Source organism: Scyliorhinus torazame, chromosome 20, assembly GCF_047496885.1.
Source record: "Scyliorhinus torazame isolate Kashiwa2021f chromosome 20, sScyTor2.1, whole genome shotgun sequence".
NCBI lineage: Eukaryota > Metazoa > Chordata > Chondrichthyes > Carcharhiniformes > Scyliorhinidae > Scyliorhinus > Scyliorhinus torazame.
In genome coordinates this window covers 109297864-109313967 of record NC_092726.1, presented here as the reverse complement: position 1 = coordinate 109313967, position 16104 = coordinate 109297864, and positions in this window count along the sequence as shown.

Sequence of the window (16104 nt, the reverse complement as noted above, 5' to 3'; positions counted from 1 at the left end):
TCCAATGTGAGGGGGGGACAGGCACAGCCAGTTAGTGCTTCAATGTGAGGGTGGGGGGCGGGGGGGGGGGGTGGTGGACAGACACAGCCTGTTAGTGTTTCAATGTGAGGGGGGAGGGGGACAGACACAGCCTGTAAGTGTTTCAATGTGAGGGTGGGGGACAGACACAGACTGTTAGTGTTTCAATGTGAGGGTGGGGGTACAGACACAGCCTGTTAGTGTTTCAATGTGAGGGGGAGGGGGACAGGCACAGCCTGTTAGGGTTTCAATGTGAGGGGGGGTCAGACTCAGCCCGTTAGTGTTTCAATGTGAGGGGGTTCGGGCACAGCTGTTAGTGTTTCAATGTGAGGGGGGGGGGGGACAGGCACAGCCTGTTAGTGTTTCAATGTGAGGGGGGGGGGGACAGACACAGCCTGTTATTGCTTCAATGGGAGGTGCGGACAGGCACAGCCTGTTAGTGTTTCAATGTGAGGGGGGCACAGGCACAGCCTGTTAGTGTTTCAATGTGAGCGGGGAGGACAGACAGCCTGCTAGTGTTTCAATGTGAGGCGGGGGACAGACACAGCCTGTTAGTGTTTCAATGTGAGTGGGGGGGGGGGTACAGACACAGCCTGTTAGTGTTTCAATGTGAGAAGGGGCCAGACACAGCCTGTTAGTGTTTCAATGTGAGGGGGTGGGGGACAGGCACAGCCTGTTCGTGTTTCAATTTGAGGGGGGGAACAGACACAGCCTGTTATTGTTTCAATGTGAGGGGGGCACAGACACATCCTGTTAGTGTTTCAATGTGAGGGGGGGCATAGCCTGTTAGTGTTTCAATGTGGGGGGGGGGAGAGACACAGCCTGTTAGTGTTTTAATGTGAGGGGGGTCAGACACAGCCTGTTAGTGTTTCAATGTGAGGCGGGGGACAGACACAGCCTGTTAGTGTTTCAAAGCGAGTGGGGGGGGGGGTACAGACACAGCCTGTTCGTGTTTCAATGTGAGAAGGGGACAGACACAGCCTGTTAGTGTTTCAATGTGAGGGTGGGGGGACAGACACAGCCTGTTAGTGTTTCAATGTGAGGGGGGGGGCACAGCCTGTTGTGTTTCAATGTGAGGGTGGGGGGGGGGGACAGACACAGCCTGTTAGTGTTTCAATGTAAGGGGGGGGGACAGGCACTGCCTGTTAGTGTTTCAATGTGAGGGGGGGTGCAGACAAAGCCTGTTAGTGTTTCAATGTGAGGGGGGGGGGACAGACACAGCCTGTTAGTGTTTCAATATGAGGGGGGGGGACAGACACAGCCTGTTAGTGTTTCAATATGAGGGGGGTGACAGACACAGCCTGTTAGTGTTTTAATGTGAGGGGGGGGGGACAGACACAGCCTGTTAGTGTTTCAATGAGGGGGGCGGCAGACACAGCCTGTTAGTATTTCAATGTGAGGGGGGGAACAGGCACAGCCTGTTCGTGCTTCAATGTGAGGGTGGGGGGCGGGGGGGTGGACAGACACAGCCTGTTAGTGTTTCAATGTGAGGGGGGAGTGGGACAGACACAGCCTGTTAGTGTTTCAATGTGAGGGTGGGGGACAGACACAGCCTGTTAGTGTTTCAATGTGAGGGTGGGGGTACAGACACAGCCTGTTAGTGTTTCAATGTGAGGGGGGGCAGGCACAGCCTGTTAGTGTTTCAATGTGAGGGGGGGGCAGACACAGCCTGTTAGTGTTTCAATGTGAGGGGGGGGGGGACAGACACAGCCTGTTAGTGTTTCAATATGAGGGGGGGGGGACAGACACAGCCTGTTAGTGTTTCAATATGAGGGGGATGACAGACACAGCCTGTTAGTGTTTTAATGTGAGGTGGGGGACAGACACAGCCTGTTAGTGTTTCAATGTGAGGCGGGGGGCAGACACAGCCTGTTCGTGCCTCAATGTAAGGGGGGGGGACAGGCACAGCCTGTTCGTGTTTCAATGTGAGGGGGGGAGACAGACTCAGCCTGTTAATGTTTCAATATGAGGGGGTGGGGCAGACACAGCCTGTTAGTGTTTCAATGTGAGGGGGGGACAGGCACAGACTGTTAGTGTTTCAATGTGAGGGGGAGGGGGACAGGCACAGCCTGTTAGGGTTTCAATGTGAGGGGGGGTCAGACTCAGCCCGTTAGTGTTTCAATGTGAGGGGGTTCGGGCACAGCTGTTAGTGTTTCAATGTGAGGGGGGGGGGGGGACAGGCACAGCCTGTTAGTGTTTCAATGTGAGGGGGGGGGGGACAGACACAGCCTGTTATTGCTTCAATGGGAGGTGCGGACAGGCACAGCCTGTTAGTGTTTCAATGTGAGGGGGGCACAGGCACAGCCTGTTAGTGTTTCAATGTGAGCGGGGAGGACAGACAGCCTGCTAGTGTTTCAATGTGAGGCGGGGGACAGACACAGCCTGTTAGTGTTTCAATGTGAGTGGGGGGGGGGGTACAGACACAGCCTGTTAGTGTTTCAATGTGAGAAGGGGCCAGACACAGCCTGTTAGTGTTTCAATGTGAGGGGGTGGGGGACAGGCACAGCCTGTTCGTGTTTCAATTTGAGGGGGGGAACAGACACAGCCTGTTATTGTTTCAATGTGAGGGGGGCACAGACACATCCTGTTAGTGTTTCAATGTGAGGGGGGGCATAGCCTGTTAGTGTTTCAATGTGGGGGGGGGGAGAGACACAGCCTGTTAGTGTTTCAATGTGAGGGGGGTCAGACACAGCCTGTTAGTGTTTCAATGTGAGGCGGGGGACAGACACAGCCTGTTAGTGTTTCAAAGCGAGTGGGGGGGGGGTACAGACACAGCCTGTTCGTGTTTCAATGTGAGAAGGGGACAGACACAGCCTGTTAGTGTTTCAATGTGAGGGTGGGGGGACAGACACAGCCTGTTAGTGTTTCAATGTGGGGAGGTGGGGTCAGGCACGGCCTGTTAGTGTTTCAATTTGAGGGGGGGAACAGACACAGCCTGTTATTGTTTCAATGTGAGGGGGGGAACAGACACAGCCTGTTAGTGTTTCAATGTGAGGGGGGGGGGACATTGCCTGTTAGTGTTTCATGGTGAGGGGGGGGGGAGAGACACAGCCTGTTAGTGTTTCAATGTGAGGGGGGACAGACACAGCCTGTTAGTGTTTCAATGAGAGGGGGGGCAGACACAGCCTGTTAGTGTATCGATGTGGGTGGGGGGAACAGACTCAGCCTGTTAGTGTTTCAATGTGAGGGGGGGGGGGGCAGGCACAGCCTGTTAGTCTTTCAATGTGAGGGGGGGGAACAGACAAAGCCTGTTAGTGTTTTAATGTGAGGGGGGGGGGACAGACACAGCCTGTTAGTGTTTCAATGTGAGGGGGGACAGACACAGCCTGTTACTGTTACAATGTGAGGGGGGACAGGCACAGCCTGTTAGTGTTTCAATGTGAGGGGGGGGGCAGACACAGCCTGTTAGTGTTTCAATGTGTGGGGGGGGGGACAGGCACAACCTGTTTGTGTGTCAATGTGAGGGGGGAACAGGCACAGCCTGTTCGTGTTTCAATGTGAGGGGGGGACAGGCACAGCCTGTTAGTGTTTCAATGTGAGGGGAGGACAGACACAGCCTGTTATTGTTTCAATGTGAGGGGGGGGGACAGACACAGCCTGTTAGTGTTTCAATGTGTGGGGGGGGGGGGGGACAGGCACAACCTGTTTGTGTGTCAATGTGAGGGGGGAACAGGCACAGCCTGTTCGTGTTTCAATGTGAGGGGGGGACAGGCACAGCCTGTTAGTGTTTCAATGTGAGGGGAGGAGGACAGACACAGCCTGTTATTGTTTCAATGTGAGGGGGGGGGCAGGCACAGACTGTTAGTGTTTCAATGTGAGGGGGGGGCGCAGACACAGCCTGTTAGAGTTTCAATGTGAGGGGGGGGGCAGACACAGCCTGTTAGTGTTAAAATGTGAGGGGGGACAGACACAGCCTGTTAGTGTTTCAATGTGAGGGGGGGCAGGCACAGCCTGTTAGTGTTTCAATGTTAGGGGGGGGGACAGGCACAGCCTGTTAGTGTTTCAATGTGAGGGGGGCGGGCAGACACAGTCTGTTAGTGTTTTAATGTGGCGGGGGGGAGAGACACAGCCTGTTTGTGTTTCAATGTGAGGGGGGATGACAGGCACAGCCTGTTATTGTTTCAATGTGAGGGGGGGACAGGCACAGCATGTTTGTGTTTCAATGTGAGGGGGGGCAGGCACAGCCTGTTAGTGTTTCAATGTGAGGGGGGGGCAGACACAGCCTGTTAGTGTTTCAATGTGAGGGGAGGGGGCAGGCACTGCCTGTTAGTGTTTCAATGTGAGGGGGGGCAGACTCAGCCTGTTAGTGTTTCAATGTGAGGGGGGGGGACAGCCACAGCCTGTTAGTGTTTCAATGTGAGGGGGGGGTTACAGGTACATCCTATTAGTGTTTCAATCTGAGGGGGGGGGACAGGCACAGCCTGTTAGTGTTTCAATGTGAGGGGGGGCAGACACAGACTGTTAGTGTTTCAATCTGAGGGGGGGGGTACAGACAAAGCCTGTTAGTGTTTCAATGTGAGGGGGGGCAGACACAGCCTGTTAGTGTTTCAATCTGAGGGGGGGGGGTACAGACAAAGCCTGTTAGTGTTTCAATGTGAGGGGGGGACAGGCACAGCCTGTTAGTGTTTCAATGTGAGTGGGGGTGACAGGCACCGCCTGTTAGTGTTTCAATGTGAGGGGGGGACAGACATAGCCTGTTAGTGTTTCAATGTGAGGGGGGGGACAGGCACAGCCTGTTAGTGTTTCAATGTGAGGGGGTTGACAGACACAGCCTGTTCGTGTTTTAATGTGAGGGGGGGACAGACACAGCCTGTTAGTGTCTCAATGTAAGGGGGGGGGACAGGCACAGCCTGTTAGTGTTTCAATGTGAGGGGGGGAGACAGACACATCCTGTTAATGTTTCAATATGAGGGGGTGGGGCAGACACAGCCTGTTAGTGTTTCAATGTGAGGGGGGGCGCAGAGACAGCCTTTTAGTGTTTCAATGTGAGGGGAGGGGACAGGCACAGCCTGTTAGTGTTTCAATGTGAGGGGGGGGGGACGGGCAAAGCCTGTTAGTGTTTCAATGTGAGGGGGGGCGCAGATACAGCCTGTTAGTGATTCATTGTGAGGGGGGGGGACAGGCACAGCCTGTTAGTGTTTCAATGTGAGGGGGGCGCAGGCACAGCCTGTTAGTGTTTCAATGAGGGGGGGGAGACAGACACAGCCTGTTAGTGTTTCAATGTGAGGGGGGGAGAGGCACAGCCTGTTAGTGTTTCAATGTGAGGGGGGGACAGGCCCAGCCTGTTAGTGTTTCAATGTGAGGGGGAGGGGGACAGGCACAGCCTGTTAGTGTTTCAATGTGAGGGGGGGTCAGACACAGCCCGTTAGTGTTTCAATGTGAGGGGGGCTCAGGCACAGCTGTTAGTGTTTCAATGTGAGGGGGGGTGACAGGCACAGCCTGTTGGTGTTTCAATTTGAGGTGGGGACCAGACACAGCCTGTTAGTGTTTCAATGTGAGTGGGGGTGACAGGCACAGCCTGTTAGTGTTTCAATGTGAGGGGGGGACAGACATAGCCTGTTAGTGTTTCAATGTGAGGGGGGTGACAGACACAGCCTGTTAGTGTTTTAATGTGAGGGGGGGACAGACACAGCTTGTTAGTGTCTCAATGTAAGGGGGGGGGACAGGCACAGCCTGTTAGTGTTTCAATGTGAGGGGGGGAGACAGACACATCCTGTTAATGTTTCAATATGAGGGGGTGGGGCAGACACAGCCTGTTAGTGTTTCAATGTGAGGGGGGGCGCAGAGACAGCCTTTTAGTGTTTCAATGTGAGGGGAGGGGACAGGCACAGCCTGTTAGTGTTTCAATGTGAGGGGGGGGGGGACGGGCAAAGCCTGTTAGTGTTTCAATGTGAGGGGGGGCGCAGATACAGCCTGTTAGTGATTCATTGTGAGGGGGGGGACAGGCACAGCCTGTTAGTGTTTCAATGTGAGGGGGGCGCAGGCACAGCCTGTTAGTGTTTCAATGAGGGGGGGCAGACAGACACAGCCTGTTAGTGTTTCAATGTGAGGGGGGGAGAGGCACAGCCTGTTAGTGTTTCAATGTGAGGGGGGGACAGGCACAGCCTGTTAGTGTTTCAATGTGAGGGGGAGGGGGACAGGCACAGCCTGTTAGTGTTTCAATGTGAGGGGGGGTCAGACACAGCCCGTTAGTGTTTCAATGTGAGGGGGGCTCAGGCACAGCTGTTAGTGTTTCAATGTGAGGGGGGGGTGACAGGCACAGCCTGTTGGTGTTTCAATTTGAGGTGGGGACCAGACACAGCCTGTTAGTGTTTCAATGTGAGGGGGGCACAGGCACAGCCTGTTAGTGTTTCAATGTGAGCGGGGGGGACAGGCACAGTCTGTTAGTGTTTCAATGTGAGGGGAGGTGGACAGACACAGCATGTTAGTGTTTCAATGTGAGGGGGGGGGACAGACACAGCCTGTTAGTGTTTCAATGTGAGGCGGGGGACAGACACAGCCTGTTAGTGTTTCAATGTGAGTGGGGGCGGGGTACAGGCACAGCCTGTTAGTGTTTCAATGTGAGAAGGGGACAGACATAGCCTGTTAGTGTTTCAATGTGAGGGTGGGGGGACAGACACAGCCTGTTAGTTTTTCAATGTGAGGGGGTTGGGGGACAGGCACAGCCTGTTAGTGTTTCAATTTGAGGGGGGGGAAGACACAGCCTGTTATTGTTTCAATGTGAGGGGGGGAACAGAGACAGCCTGTTAGTGTTTCAATGTGAGGGGGGGGGTACATAGCCTGTTAGTGTTTCAATGTGAGGGGGGGGGGGAGAGACACAGCCTGTTAGTGTTTCAATGTGAGGGGGGGACAGACACAGCCTGTTAGTGTATCAATGTGGGTGGGGGGAACAGACTCAGCCTGTTAGTGTTTCAATGTGAGGGAGGGGCAGGCACAGCCTGTTAGTGTTTCAATGTGAGGGGGGGGGGGACAGACACAGCCTGTTAGTGTTTCAATGTGAGGGGGGGGGGGGGTGACAGACACAGCCTGTTAGTGTTTCAATGTGAGGGGGTGACAGACACAGCCTGTTAGTTGCACCCCTATCCCACAGCCGCCAGGATTATAATAGAAGGTTGCATCCCTATCACACAGCCCCCAGGATTATAATAGAAGGGTGCATCCCTATCCCACAGCCGCCAGGACTATAATAGAAGGGTGCATCCCTATCCCACAGCCGCCAGGATTATAATCGAAGTGTGCATCCCTATCCCACAACCGCCAGGATCATAATAGACGGGTGCATTCCTATCCCACAGCCGCCAGGATTATAATAGAAGGGTGCATCCCTATCACACAGCCCCCAGGATTATAATAGAAGGGTGCATCCCTATCCCACAGCCGCCAGTATTATAAGAGAAGGGGGCATCCGTATCCCACAGCCGCGAGGGTTATAATAGAAGGGTGCATCCCTATCCCACAACCGCCAGGATCATAATAGACGGGTGCATCCCTATCCCACAGCCCCCAGGATTATAATAGAAGGGTGCATCCCTATCCCACAGCCGCCAGGATTATAATAGAAGGATGCATCCCTATCCCACAGCCGCCAGAATTATAATAGAAGGGTGCACCCCTATCCCACAGCCGCCAGGATTATAATAGAATGGTGCATCCCTATCCCACAGCCGCCAGGATTATAATAGAAGGGTGCATCCCTATCCCACTGCGCCCAGGATTATAATAGAAGGGTGCACCCCTATCCCACAGCCGCCAGGATTATAATAGAAGGGTGCATCCCTATCCCACAACCGCCAGGATCATAATAGACGGGTGCATCCCTATCCCACAGCCCGCAGGATTATAATAGAAAGGTGCATCCCTATCTAACAGCCGCCAGGATTATAATAGTATAATAGAAGGGTGCATCCCTATCCCACAGCCGCCAGGATTATAATAGAAGGGTGCATCCCTATTCCGCAGCCGCCAGGATTATAATAGAAGGGTGCATCCCTATCCCACAGCCGCCAGGATTACAAAAGAAGGGTGCATCCCTATCCCACAGCCGCCAGGATTTTAATAGAAGGGTGAATCCCTATCCCACAGCCGCCAGGATTATAACAGAAGGGTGCATCCCTATGCCACAGCCGCCAGGATTATAATAAAAGGGTGCATCCCTATCCCACAGCCGCCAGGATTATAATAGAAGGGTGCATCCCTATCCCACAGCCGCCAGGATTATAATAGAAGGGTGCATCCCTATCCGACAGCCGCCAGGATTATAATAGAAGGGCTGCATCCCTATTCCACAGCCGCCAGGATTATAATAGAAGGGTGCATCCCTATCCCACAGCCGTCAGGATTATAACAGAAGGGTGCATTCCTATCCCACAGCCGCCAGGATTATAATAGAAGGGTGCATCCCTATCCCACAGCCGTCAGGATTATAACAGAAGGGTGCATTCCTATCCCACAGCCAGCAGGGTTATAATAGAAGGTTGCATCCATATTCCACAGCCGCCAGGTTTATAATAGAAGGGTGCATCCCTATCCCACAGCCGCCAGGATTATAATAGAAGGGTGCATCCCTATCCCACAGCCGCCAGGATTATAATAGAAGGGTGCATCCCTATCCCACAGCCGCCAGCATTATAATAGTATAATAGAAGGGTGCATCCCTATCCCACAGCCGCCAGGATTATAATAGAAGGGTGCATCCCTATTCCACAGCCGCCAGGATTATAATAGAAGGGTGCATCCCTATCCCACAGCCGCCAGGATTTTAATAGAAGGGTGCATCCCTGTGCCACAGCCGCCAGGATTATAATAGAAGGGTGCATCCCTATCCCACAGCCGCCAGGATTATAATAGAAGGGTGCATCCCTATCCCACAGCCGCCAGGATTTTAATAGAAGGGTGCATCCCTATCCCACAGCCGCCAGGATTATAATAGAAGGCTGCATCCCTATCCCACAGCCGCCAGGATTATAATAGAAGGGTGCATCCCTATCCCACAGCCGTCAGGATTATAACAGAAGGGTGCATCCCTATCCCACAGCCGCCAGGATTATAATAGAAGGTTGCATCCATATTCCACAGCCGCCAGGTTTATAATAGAAGGGTGCAACCCTATCCCACAGCCGCCAGGTTTATAATAGAAGGGTGCATCCCTATCCCACAGCCGTCAGGATTATAACAGAAGGGTGCATTCCTATCCCACAGCCAGCAGGGTTATAATAGAAGGTTGCATCCATATTCCACAGCCGCCAGGATTATAATAGAAGGGTGCATCCCTATCCCACAACCGCCAAGATCATAATAGACAGGTGCATCCCTATCCCACAGCCCCCAGGCTTATAATAGAAGGGTGCATCCCTATCCCACAGCCGCCAGGATTATAATAGAAGGGTGCATCCCTATCCCACAGCCGCCAGGATTATAATAGAAGGGTGCATCCCTATCCCACAACAGCCAAGATCATAATAGAAGGGTGCATCCCTATCCCACAGCCCCCAGGCTTTTAATAGAAGGGTGCATCCCTATCCCACAGCCCCCAGGCTTATAATAGAAGGGTGCATCCCTATCCCACAGCCGCCAGGATTATAATAGAAGGGTGCATCCCTACCCCACAGCCGCCAGTATTATAAGAGAAGGGTGCATCCCTATCCCACAGCCGATAGGGTTATAATAGAAGGGTGCATCCCTATCCCACAACCGCCAGGATTATAATAGACGGGTGCATCCCCATCCCACAGCCCCCAGGATTATAATAGAAGGGTGCATCCCTATCCCACAGCCGCCAGGATTATAATAGAAGGGTGCATCCCTATCCCACAACCGCCAGGATCATAATAGACCGGTGCATCCCTATCCCACAGCCGCCAGGATTATAATAGAAGGGTGCATCCCTATCCCACAACCGCCAGGATTATAATAGACGGGTGCATCCCTATCCCACAGCCCCCAGGATTATAATAGAAGGGTGCATCCCTATCCCACAACCGCCAGGATCATAATAGACGGGTGCATCCCTATCCCACAGCCGCCAGGATTATAATAGAAGGGTGCATCCCTGTCCCACAGCGCCAGGATTATAATAGAAGGGTGCACCCCTATCCCACAGCCGCCAGGATTATAATAGAAGTGTGCATCCCCATCCCACAACCGCCAGGATCATAATAGAAGGGTGCATCCCTATCCCACAGCCGCAAGGATTATAATAGAAGGGTGCATCCCTATCCCACAGCCGCCAGTATTATAAGTGAAGGGGGCATCCCTATCCCACAGCCGCCAGGATTAGAATAGAAGGGTGCATCCCTATCCCACAGCCGCCAGGATTATAATAAAAGGATGCATCCATATTCCACATCCGCCAGGATTATAATAGAAGGGTGCATCCCTATCCCACAGCCGCCAGGGTTATAATAGAAGGGTGCATCCCTATCCCACAGCCGCCAGGGTTATAATAGAATGGTGCATCCCTATCCCACAGCCGCCAGGATTATAATTGAAGGGTGCCTCCCTATCCCACAGCCGCCAGGATTATAATAGAAAGGTGCTCCCCTATCCCACAGCCGCCAGTATTATCATAGAAGGGTGCATCCCTATCCCACAGCCGCCAGGGTTATAATAGAATGGTGCATCCCTATCCCACAGCCGCCAGGATTATAATAGAAGGGTGCATCCCTATCCCACAACCGCCAGGATCATAATAGACGGGTGCATCCCTATCCCACAGCCCCAAGGATTATAAAAGAAGGGTGCATCCCTATCCCACAGCCGCCAGTATTATAAGAGAAGGGTGCATCCCTATCCCACAGCCGCGAGGGTTATAATAGAAGGGTGCATCCCTATCCCACAGCCCCAAGGATTATAAAAGAAGGGTGCATCCCTATCCCACAGCCGCCAGGATTATAATAGAAGGGTGCATCCCCATCTAACAGCCGCCAGGATTATAATAGTATAATAGAAGGGTGCATACCTATCCCACAGCCGCCAGGATTATAATAGAAGGGTGCATCCCTATCCCACAGCCGCCAGGATTATAATAGAAGGGTGCATCCCTATCCCACAGCCGCCAGGATTATAATAGAAGGGTGCATCCCTATCCCACAGCCGCCAGGATTATAATAGAAGGGTGCATCCCTATCCCACAGCCGCCAGGATTATAATAGAAGGGTGCATCCCTATCCCACAGCCGCCAGGATTATAATAGAAGGGTGCATCCCTATCCCACAACCGCCAGGATTATAATAGAAGGGTGCATCCCTATCCCACAGCCCCAAGGATTATAAAAGAAGGGTGCATCCCTATCCCACAGCCGCCAGGATTATAATAGAAGGGTGCATCCCTATCCCACAACCGCCAGGATCATAATAGACGGGTGCATCCCTATCCCACAGCCCCCGGATTATAATAGAAGGGTGCATCCCTATCCCACAGCCGCCAGGATTATAATAGAAGGGTGCATCCCTATCCCACAGCCGCCAGGAATATAATAGAAGGGTGCATCCCTATCCCCCAGCGCCCAGGATTATAATAGAAGGGTGCATCCCTATCCCACAGCCGCCAGGATTATAATAGAAGGGTGCATCCCTATCCCACAGCCGCCAGGAATATAATAGAAGGGTGCATCCCTATCCCCCAGCGCCCAGGATTATAATAGAAGGGTGCATCCCTGTCCCACAGCCGCCAGGATTATAATAGAAGGGTGCATCCCTATCCCACAGCCGCCAGGACTATAATAGAAGGGTGCATCCCTATCCCACAGCCGCCAGGACTATAATAGAAGCGTGCATCCCTGTCCCACAGCCGCCAGGATTATAATAGAAGGGTGCATCCCTATCTAACAGCCGCCAGGATTATAATAGTATAATAGAAGGGTGCATACCTATCCCACAGCCGCCAGGATTATAATAGAAGGGTGCATCCCTATCCCACAGCCGCCAGGATTATAATAGAAGGGTACATCCCTATCCCACAGCCGCCAGGATTATAATAGAAGGGTGCATCCCTACCCCACAGCCGCCAGGATTATAATAGAATTGTGCATCCCTATCCCACAGCCGCCAGAATTACAATAGAAGGGTGCATCCCTATCCCACAGCCGCCAGGATTATAACATAAGGGTGCATCCCTATGCCACAGCCGCCAGGATTATAATAGAAGGGTGCATCCCTATCCCACAGCCGCCAGGATTATTATAGAAGGGTGCATCCCTATCCCACAGCCGCCAGGATTATAATAGAAGGGTGCACCCCTATCCCACAGCCGCCAGGATTATAATAGAAGGGTGCATCCCTATCCCACAGCCGCCAGGATTATAATAGAAGGATGCATCCCTATCCCACAGGCGCCAGGATAATAATAGAAGGGTGCATCCATATTCCACAGCCGCCAGGTTTATAATAGAAGGATGCATCCCTATCCCACAGCCGTCAGGATTATAACAGAAGGATGCATTCCTATCCCACAGCCACCAGGGTTATAATAGAAGGTTGCATCCATATTCCACAGCCGCCAGGATTATAATAGAAGGGTGCATCCCTATCCCACAGCCGCCAGGATTATAATAGAAGGGTGCATCGCTATCCCACAGCCACCAGCATTATAATAGAAGGGTGCATCCCGATCCCACAGCCGCAAGGATTATAATAGAAGGGTGCATCCCTATCCCACAGCCGCCAGGATTATAATAAAAGAATGCATCCATATTCCACATCCGCCAGGATTATAATAGAAGGGTGCATCCCTATCCCACAGCCGCCATGGTTATAATAGAATGGTGCTTCTATATCCCACAGCCGCCAGGATTATAATAGAATGGTGCATCCCTATCCCACAGCCGCCAGGATTATAATGGAAGGGTGCATCCCTATCCCACAGCCGCCAGGATTATAATAGAAGGGTGCATCCCTATCCCACAGCCGCCAGGATTATAATAGAAGGGTGCATCCCTATCCCACAGCCGCCAGGATTATAATAGAAGGGTGCATCCCTATCCCACAGCCGCCAGTATTATAATAGAAGGGTGCATCCCTATCCCACAGCCGCCAGGGTTATAATAGAAGGGTGCACCCCTATCCCACAGACCCCAGGATTATAATAGAAGGGTGCATCCCTATCCCACAGCCGCCAGTATTATAATAGAAGGGTGCATCCCTATCCCACAGCCCCCATGATCATAATAGAAGGGTGCATCCCTATCCCACAGCCGCCAGGATTATAATAGAATGGTGCATCCCTATCCCACAGCCGCCAGTATTATAAGAGAAGGGTGCATCCCTATTCCACAGCCGCCAGGGTTATAATAGAAGGGTGCATCCCTATCCCACAACCGCCAGGATCATAATAGACGGGTGCATCCCTATCCCACAGCCGCCAGGATTATAATAGAAGGGTGCATCCCTATCCCACAGCCGCCAGTATTATAAGAGAAGGGTGCATCCCTATCCCACAACCGCCAGGATCATAATAGACGGGTGCATCCCTATCCCACAGCCGCCAGGATTATAATAGAAGGGTGCATCCCTATCCCATAGCGCCCAGGATTATAATAGAAGGGTGCACCCCTATCCCACAGCCGCCAGGATTATAATAGAAGTGTGCAAACCCTATCCCACAACCGCCAGGATCATAATAGAAGGGTGCATCCCGATCCCACAGCCGTCAGGATTATAATAGAAGGGTGCATCCCGATCCCACAGCCGCCAGGATATAATAGAAGGGTGCATCCCTATCCCACAGCCGCCAGGATTATAATAGAAGGGTGCATCCCTATCCCACAGCCGCCAGATTATAATAGAAGGGTGCATCCCGATCCCACAGCCGCCAGGATTATAATAGAAGGGTGCATCCCTATCCCACAGCCGCCAGGATTATAATAGAAGGGTGCATCCCGATCCCACAGCCGCCAGGATTATAATAGAAGGGTGCATCCCGATCCCACAGCCGCCAGGATATAATAGAAGGGTGCATCCCTATCCCACAGCCGCCAAGATTATAATATAAGGTTGCATCCCTATCCCACAGCCGCCAGATTATAATAGAAGGGTGCATCCCGATCCCACAGCCGCCAGGATTATAATAGAAGGGTGCATCCCTATCCCACAGCCGCCAGGATTATAATAGAAGGGTGCATCCTGATCCCACAGCCGCCAGGATATAATAGAAGGGTGCATCCCTATCCCACAGCCGCCAGGATTATAATAGAAGGGTGCATCCCTATCCCACAGCCGCCAGTAAAATAATAGAAGGCTGCATCCCTATCCCCCAGCCGCCAGGATTATAATAGAAGGCTGCATCCCTATCCCCCAGCCGCCAGGATTATAATAGAAGAGTGCATCCCTATCCCACAGCCGCCAGGACTATAATAGAAGGGTGCATCCCTCTCCCACAGCCGCCAGGATTATAATAGAAGGGTGCATCCCTCTCCCACAGCCGCCAGGATTATAATAGAAGAGTGCATCCCTATCCCACAGCCGCCAGGATTATAATAGAAGGGTGCATCCCTATCCCACAGCCGCCAGGATTATAATAGAAGGGTGCATCCCTCTCCCACAGCCGCCAGGATTATAATAGAAGGGTGCATCCCTCTCCCACAGCCGCCAGGATTATAATAGAAGGGTGCATCCCTATCCCACAGCCGCCAGGGTTATAATAGAAGGGTGCATCCCTATCCCACAGCCGCCAGGATTATAATAGAATGGTGCATCCCTATCCCACAGCGCCCAGGATTATAATAGAAGGTTGCATCCCTATCCCACAGCGCCCAGGATTATAATAGAAGGGTGCATCCCTATCCCACAGCCGCCAGGATTATAATAGAATGGTGCATCCCTATCCCACAGCCGCCAGGATTATAATAGAAGGGTGCATCCCTATCCCCCAGCGCCCAGGATTATAATAGAAGGGTGCATCCCTATCCCACAGCCGCCAGGATTATAATAGAATGGTGCATCCCTATCCCACAGCGCCCAGGATTATAATAGAAGGTTGCATCCCTATCCCACAGCGCCCAGGATTATAATAGAAGGGTGCATCCCTATCCCACAGCCGCCAGGGTTATAATAGAAGGGTGCATCCCTATCCCACAGCCGCCAGGATTATAATAGAATGGTGCATCCCTATCCCACAGCGCCCAGGATTATAATAGAAGGTTGCATCCCTATCCCACAGCGCCCAGGATTATAATAGAAGGGTGCATCCCTATCCCACAGCCGTCAGGATTATAATAGAAGGGTGCATCCCTATCCCACAGCCGCCAGGATTATAATAGAATGGTGCATCCCTATCCCACAGCCGCCAGGATTATAATAGAAGGGTGCATCCCTCTCCCACAGCCGGCAGGATTATAATAGAAGGGTGCATCCCTATCCCACAGCCGCCAGGATTATAATAGAAGGGTGCATCCCTATCCCACAGCCGCCAGGATTATAATAGAATGGTGCATCCCTATCCCACAGCGCCCAGGATTATAATAGAAGGTTGCATCCCTATCCCACAGCGCCCAGGATTATAATAGAAGGGTGCATCCCTATCGTACAGCCGCCAGGATTATAATAGAAGGGTGCATCCCTATCCCACAGCCGCCAGGATTATAATAGAAGGGTGCACCCCTATCCGACAGCCGCCAGGATTATAATAGAAGGGTGCATCCCTATCCCACAGCCGCCAGGATTATAATAGGAGGGTGCATCCCTATCCCACAGCCGCCAGGGTTATAATAGACAGAGAGAGCGACAGAGAGAGCGACAGAGAGAGACAGAGAGAGCGACAGAGAGAGACAGAGTGAGAGACAGAGTGAGAGAGACAGAGAAAGAGACAGAGAGAGAGAGACAGAGAGAGAGACAGAGAGAGTCAGACAGCGTGAGAGACACAGAGAGAGACAGAGATGGCGAGAGAGAGAGAGACAGAGAGTGAGACAGAGGGACAGAGTGAGAGAGACAGGGAGACAGAGAGAGAGAGACGGAGAGACAGAGAGAGAGAGAGACAGAGAGAGAGAGAGACAGAGGCAGAGCGAGAGAGAAATAGAGACCCAAATAGAGACAAAGAGACACAGCGTGAGAGAGACAGAGAGGGACAGAGAGAGAGAGAGAGAGGCAGACAGAG